Raw genomic sequence first — 7500 nt, 5'->3', positions numbered from 1 at the left:
GCTCCTCATACCCCACGCACCACACACTCCAGCACCAGCAGGAGGCAGTACTCACCCTGCACCGGAAGATCGCTCCCCGGCCATTCATTTACGTCATATGGCCCGTCAAGGAGATCCTCAAGATAACTCCGCTGGGTCTCCGCGTCCACTTGCCTGAAGAAGAAGGGATGCCGTGAAGGGAGTGGTGAAGGTGGTGGTTGTGGTGGTGATGGTGGTGGTGGTGATAATAATGATGATGGTGATAATGCTGGTGCGTTGTTATTGGTGGTCTTGCTACTGTTACTGCTACTGCTACTGTTACTGTTACTGTTACTGTTACTACTACTACTACTACTACTACTACTACTACTACTACTACTAAGATGATGAAAAGGGATGAAAAAGTTGAAGAAGAAAAAAATAATAATAATAAGAAGAAGGAGAGAAAGATAAATAGCAAAATAAGACAAAAAAAAAAAAAAAAGAAAGAAAAGAGAAGAAGACGAAGACGACAAGGAATTTAATTTTACTTTGAGACACACACTAACCCTTTATCAGCTGTCTTCACCAACTCAATGACAGTCAGATGAAAGTAGGTTAGATTAGGATAGACCCATATTCTGAAACACTTATGGCCGTACCTTCACTGTTTTGATAAGGCTCTAGTTGAAGATGCATTAATCTTTATGTGTGTTTCTGTGATTCTAGTGACAGATTAACACGATTTCTATATTATCAACCGGCGAAACAGTCTTGAGAATCCGGCTGATGACTGTTACCTTTAGAAAAACAGTAATGGTGAGAGGGCAAAGCGTTACTGAGCAGTAGTAGTAGTAGTAGTAGTAGTAGTAGTAGTAGCAGTAGTGGTGAGAGAGGAAAGCGTTACTGAGTACATGTAGGAGATGCACAACTAACAACCTAAATGAAGTAATTGAGACTATAAACGGACATTATTTTTAACCCATTAGAATCACCACCAATAACAACCTAAATGATCGAGCAATGAAGACCATAAACTGACAGTAACCTTATTTTCAACACGTTAGAATCATCCAAAGTTAATACAGTCTGTCTACGCTAAAGCATCTCTCGGGTCTCGGTTTGAATGGTGTCCCAGGGAATGCGTGGATACAAAGGAATACAAAGGAATACAAAGGAAAGACCAAGCAACAACAGACCATGGGGTCCTTACTAGGCTGCTTGGTTAACTATTCTATACTAACTACATAGTGTTAGAGACAGAACAGAACAGGACAGGAAAGCAGAAAACTACATAGTGTTAGAGACAGGACAGGAAAGCAGAAATGTCAGACCTTGAGGAAAACCGTGAGCTGTCCTTGTAATAAGTGCGTTGATGAACAGAAAACCAGTATTCTTCACATTAAATCAATAAGCTACAATATGTTTTGAATCCACGAGCCATTTTACAGTAGACTCTAAATAGACACAGTATCAACCGAAGTCTTAATAATAATATAATGAGCGAGTACGTAGTTGTATTAGTTATTTATATTAATGGTAGTATGGTAGTCACATGGTTCATTATACGTTAGCGCTGCCGTGTTACTCCTGCGTTAATGGCGTGGTTAATGTGGTGATAGTAGTAGTGGTGGTGGTGGTGGTAACGAGGACGGCTGGTGAAGAGATGATGGTGGTGGTGGTAGCAGTGGTAGTAGTAATAGGGGCGACAAGTACTGAGGGAGCTACTTTAGTGATACTGTCAAGATTACTGTAGTATGTCGCCTCTGTAAGTATTATATGTATAGCCAGACAGACGTACACACACACACACACACACACACACACACACACACACACACACACACACACACACACACACAGCCATAGCATTTCAGTACGTCTTTGTGTGTGTGTGTGTGTGTGTGTGTGTGTGTAAAACAATATATGGGAGGAGGAATAAGGAAGTGGTGGGTTTGCGGTGGAGAGAGAAGGAGAGAGTGGAGTAAATATAAGAGAGGGAGGGAAGACAGCGTGTGGAAGAAAGAGAAGAGAGAGAGAGAGAGAGAGAGAGAGAGAGAGAGAGAGAGAGAGAGAGAGAGAGAGAGAGAGAGAGAGATGGAGAACAGAATGGTAAGGGAAGAGAAAGAAAGACGTGGAGAAAGTAATACAAAGGAAGGAGAGGGAGAAAAGATTGAAAAAGAAGAAAAAAGAAAGAAATGAAAGAAAAAGTGAAAATAAAGAAAAAAGAGAGACAGAGAAAGATGTGGAGAAGAAAGCAGGAAGGAAGGAAGGAAGGAAGGAGGATATGAAGGAAAGGGTGAAAAAAGGGAGAAGGGCGTTAAAAAGAGAGGAGGGTTAGCCATGTGAATAGGGAGGGAATATTACATGAAAGGTTTACTGACTCCTATCTCGCTCTAAGCTTAATTGATGCAGAAAGGGAGTGTCTGTAGCAGCAGGAGAGGTGGCTGATGGGCACACACACACACACACACACACACACACACACACACACACACACACACACACACATTGAAACCTTTCCCATGTACGACTTTTTAATTATTGCAAAGTGAAGATTAACATTCGAAAAAAAGGGAAAAAAAATTGGTAGAGTGATATAAAGAAATGGTGGAAGAAAGTTAACCCAGAATTGTCAATTAAGTCAGTGAATAAATGAAAGTAAAAGGTCTGTCTCCCCGTATTTCCCTCCCCGTGTTGCGTTCCTGTGTTGCCTCATTGTACTTCTTCTCAGTGTTGTTTCCCTGTGTTGCCTCCCCCTTGTTTCCTCCCAGTGTTTCCTCTCTGTGTTGCCTTAAGTTGCTCCCCTTTGTTGCCGTATTTGACCTTTCTCCGTGTTTCCTTCCCGTGTTATGTTCCTGTTTTGCCTCATTTTACCTCTCCCAGTGTAGCCTCCTTGTGTTGTTTCCTCCATATGTTGCCTCCCTGTGTTGAATCGCCATGTTTTATTCTATTGCTGTCTCTCCGTGTTGTCTTTCCGTGTTTCCTCCCTGTGTTGCCTTCCCCGTGTTCCCTTCCCTGTGTTGTATCTCCGTGTGTTGTCTCCCATTGTTATCTCCCAGTGTGTTGCTTCCCCGTGTTTTGTCTCCCTTTTTGTCTCTCAGTGTTGCCTCCCCGGTGTAACTCTAATGTACTTACCCCAGCAGGAGACAGGGAGCAGTAGGATGCAGGCTATAGGACACCACAGGATACGCCTTGTCTCCGCCATCTGCAAGACAAGAATAGAACAGGCACTTCACGTAACACAATTTGTAACACTAACTCGAGTAAAGTCAGGAATCTCACTCCACGCAACACATAACAAGCAGGTCTTCAGTAAAGCTTGCAACACTTGGGGAACACAGCCAGGCACTTCACCACGCAACAGATGACACATGCAACACTTCCGTAACTCAATTTGTAAGATTAGTTCAATGAAAGTCAAGCACCTTACTATACGCAACACATAGGTAATAGTGCTTTGATAACTTGCAACACTAAAGGAAAAGAGAAAGGTCCTTCAGTTCTCGCAACATATCACACTTGCAACTTATATATCAACTCAAGGCGCCTATTAACACAACACTCGCAACACCAAAGCCAACACATTTCGCAACATAACACCCACAGCACCCTCACAACATTACAACAACACAAAGAGAAGCTCAGGTTTTAGTCAACACGCAACACATCACACTGGAAGCACTAGGAACACACTTTACAACACAATTTCCTTCCGTGTCTCCCTGTCGCTGTCTCCCGTGAACCACCGCCTTGAATTACAACACACGGCTGCTCTTTGTGTGTTCCAGGACCAGTAACACCTCGCGCAACACGACATAGGTCCGGCAACACACAGCCAAGACACACGATTCAAGAGAGTAGTGCGTGGCAAGATGTAGCTTCAGTCTGCCTCTGTTTTCTTTGCTTGTCACGGAAAGAAAGTTTAGAGAAATTTCGTGACCAAGAGGAAAGGCGAAGGTTAGTGAACTTATGTGAAATTTGAGCTGTAATAGTGTTTTGGTGTTTTGGTGTTTTTCTTCCTGTTAAAATGCGTTCTGTTTTAAGTACTTGTTTCTTTTCAACTGCTAAGGATTCAGGAAAGGTTATGTAGGGAATTAGTCATAAGTATTTTTTTCTCCATTAATGATATAGATTACTAGTTATATCGTTACTAGAATAATTTGAACTAGTTTCCAAGAGACTCATATTTCTTAAAGACATATCAATTTTCGCGAGGAGTGTGTTCAAATGCCACATGGACAACTAGATACTCTTATTATTTTTCTCTCGACAGGTGAGATAGATGGCTTACTGTGCTATCACTTGGCTAACACGACTTTCACTTGAAGACTTTTTGTATATATTTCCGCATCAAGGACTGTTTTCAAAGGCTACATATATTATTAGTGGCTTTCTTCACCAATGACGCGTACAAGATCACCACAATACCCTGTTAACTCCTTCAGTACTGGAACGTATTTTTACCTTGAGTTTTGGGTATGATTAGACGTTTTATTGACATTAGGAAGGGTCTATGGAGGTCAGGAGAACAATGGCCACAGTCTTCACTATCTCAATCCCGCACATTTGTTTCTGAAGCTGTATAAAATCATCAAATAGTAAGCAGAATGAATAAGGAAAGGCGTCATGGTACTGAAGAGGTTAAGAGTGGGTCGGCAAGGCACTGAGAGGTCTGAGAATACGACTCTTGGTTACCTACATTTCACACTCCCCTCGGCTGGCGCTATTCGGGGCAATGGCACCATAAGTTCACTGAGGAGGAAGACACCGGACGCATTCGCCTCTACTAATAAATTTCCCGGATCTCTACTTATGTGTCTTTTCCTTAACACAGAGTCACGGAAGGGAGGGATTCTCTTCTCTACTCTGGTATAAAGTCACGGAAGAGCAGGCTTTTTCTCTTCTCGATCCTAGACTTACTTGATACAATTTTTCTGGTGGAGCTGAGTTGGGGTAAGCCACGCACGGCTCACCAGGTCAGCGACTCGCCAATGTTCTAAAATGCTTCTGGTCGCTTCTTCACTACTTTCTAAACGCTCTAGATGAAACTATTTAGATTTTTAATCCTTTCAGTACCATGACGCGTTTTCATATTCATTCTGCTTACTATCTGGTGATTTTATACAGCTTCAAAGACTTATGTGGGGATTAAAATAGTGAAAACTCTGGCCATTAATTTTCTGACCTCCATAGACACTTTTTAATGTAAATAAAATCGTCTAATCAAATCCAAAACTCAAGATACAAATGAGTCCCAGTACTGAAAGGGTAAAGGAATGTTTTACGATTATAGAGGCAAATGAACATGATTTTTACAATATCTACAGAACCCGTTTTAATTTTCTCCACTACTCTCACTTCCACTACTTTTAATACACTTTATTTGAAACTACATGGGTTCTTAAGGGAGTTTTTATCTGCTCTGGTGACAGATTAACATGATTTTACATTATAAGGAGGAGAACCCGTTTCATTTCAACTCAAGCCCTTGAAAGTAGTAGCAGTGAAGGAGTGGTTCAGAATACAATCGAGAATAACCACCACTACACTTAATCCTCACCACTATTCTTTATACCACACGTTTTAATCCTCCTCTGGTCCATCCTCAAAGCATTCCGATCCTCCGCTGAGCTCGGTAATAACGGGAACTATATTAACTCCTCACTACTGGGAAATTCTCGCTGTAAACCTTTATTAATACAGATAAAGGCTCAGGATAACGTTTTAGGTCTCCATCTGCGTTATCTTCAAAGCTATTCTACCCTCCTCTGAGCTCAGGAAAAACGACCAATTAGTTTCAAGTCTAGATAGTTATTTTTTTTCTATTTTTGTTCTTTTTTGTATCTTTAAGACCTATTATTTTATTTTATTTATTTATTTTTTTTTTGAGGATGGTCTCGTCATTCTATCGTGTTTTCCTTCTTATTTTAGATACAATTTTGGTGATAAGCTGTCAGTGTGCCTAGAGGGAGGTTTCAAGACATTTATCCCTAATTTTTAGCTAACTCTATTATTCTTTAAGGGAACTGGTAATCAAGTGGGCCCTTTTTTCTATATTTGTTGCCCTTGGTCAGTTTCCCCTCTTACACGGGAAAGTTAAATATCAAGATAACCTGTGACGGAAAAAAAATCTTGAAGAGACTCATAAACGTTGAGAGAAGAAACGAGAATGATGAAGGTTAGTGACGCCAGCTGGTGACTCCCCTTACGTGATGCATTTCTGACAGGCGGACCCACACGGGGAGAGATTAAACGAGCCTCCTCTTTGTACACCCAGGAACAGAAAACAGACTCACCATAGACCCACTGACCGAGAACATACCAGGAGACGAGTGAGGGAGAAAAATGTGGCTTTAAATCAAGATAAATGTTGCGTCTAAAGGAAAAAAAAGGAAAGAATGGAAGAATACATAAATTTCCCCTTTCTATATATTACTAAATTTATGAAGCAAGTGTCGGGAAGGTGCCGGAGAGAGGGAGTGAGAGAGATGAGGTGAGAGAGGAGGTTAATGAGAGAGAGAGAGAGAGAGAGAGAGAGAGAGAGAGAGAGAGAGAGAGAGAGAGAGAGAGAGAGAGAGGTATGTGGTATAGGAGAAAAAATAAGAAAAACATGCGGTGGAGGAAATGAGAGAGAGAAGAGGAATAGCAGGAAAGGAGGGAAAGGAGGAAGAAGGAAGGCAGGACGGGAGGAATTAGAAGAGTATGCGGCAGAGGAGGAAAGGAGGAAAAGATATGGAGGAGGAAAAGATTATGTCAGTTCAGAATTCTTGGCTGTTGCCTAGAGGCGGTGGCAAAAGGAAGAGGAGGAGGAGGAAGAGGAGGAGGAGGAGGAAGGGGGAGGAAGAGGGAGGTAGGAGGAGGGGCACAAAGCAGAATAATTAAACTTCAGAAGAGAAAAATTGTGAGACTAAAAAAGAAATAAAAGAAAGTAAGAAAAATGAACAACGCACATTAGACAAAATAATGAAAAAAAATATCAAAGAGAGGAAGAGAGAGAGTAAAATGAACACAAAATAGGCAGAGGAATGTAATAATGCCATGCCAAGATACGGCCAACATGATGAAGACTCAGATTCTCTCAGGAAATCTATATGCAAGGAACTAGAATGAGAGTAACGAGAGAAAATGGAAGGAAGGAATGAAGGAGGAACGAACAAGAAGAAGGGAGTTTGATGGAAGGAAAGAAAGAAAGAGCTGGAAGAAAATGAAAGGTAGAAGAAGGGGAATGGTGAATGAAGAGACGAAAGGAAAGAAAAAAGGAAAGAAAAGCAGAAGGGGAATTGAGGGAATGGAAAAGAAGGGAGAGGATAAGAAAAAAAGGGAAAATGAAAGGAAAGGAGATGAATAGGGAATAACAGAGCAAAGGGAAGGAAGAGAGTAAGAAGAGAGAGCAGAAAGGAAAGGAAGTAATAATGATAAAGGGAAGGGTAAGGTAGACATGCAAGAGAGAGAGAGAGAGAGAGAGAGAGAGAGAGAGAGAGAGAGAGAGAGAGAGAGAGAGGTAAGGATGCAGTGTTACTATTGATCCTACAGACAGAT

At 41.4% G+C, this 7500-nt stretch overlaps 1 protein-coding gene across 7 annotated transcripts in view; it reads right to left on the bottom strand.

Annotated features, from left to right (window-relative positions):
- LOC123510886 (glycine receptor subunit alpha-2-like) overlaps nucleotides 1-7500 on the bottom strand; it is a 47085-nt gene that overhangs the window by 27205 nt on the left and 12380 nt on the right. For all 7 annotated transcript variants that reach the window (XM_045266339.1, XM_045266338.1, XM_045266341.1 and 4 more), the window contains exons 2-3: nucleotides 3097-3166; nucleotides 56-153 (exon numbers count right to left, since the gene is read on the bottom strand). The gene's annotated coding sequence lies outside the window, so the exon portion shown is untranslated. The remainder of the gene's footprint in view (nucleotides 1-55; nucleotides 154-3096; nucleotides 3167-7500) is intronic.

The sequence above is a fragment of the Portunus trituberculatus genome, chromosome 30 (assembly GCF_017591435.1).
Source record: "Portunus trituberculatus isolate SZX2019 chromosome 30, ASM1759143v1, whole genome shotgun sequence".
In the NCBI taxonomy this organism is placed as follows: Eukaryota; Metazoa; Arthropoda; class Malacostraca; order Decapoda; family Portunidae; genus Portunus; species Portunus trituberculatus.
This window is presented reverse-complemented; position numbering and strand designations above follow the sequence as displayed.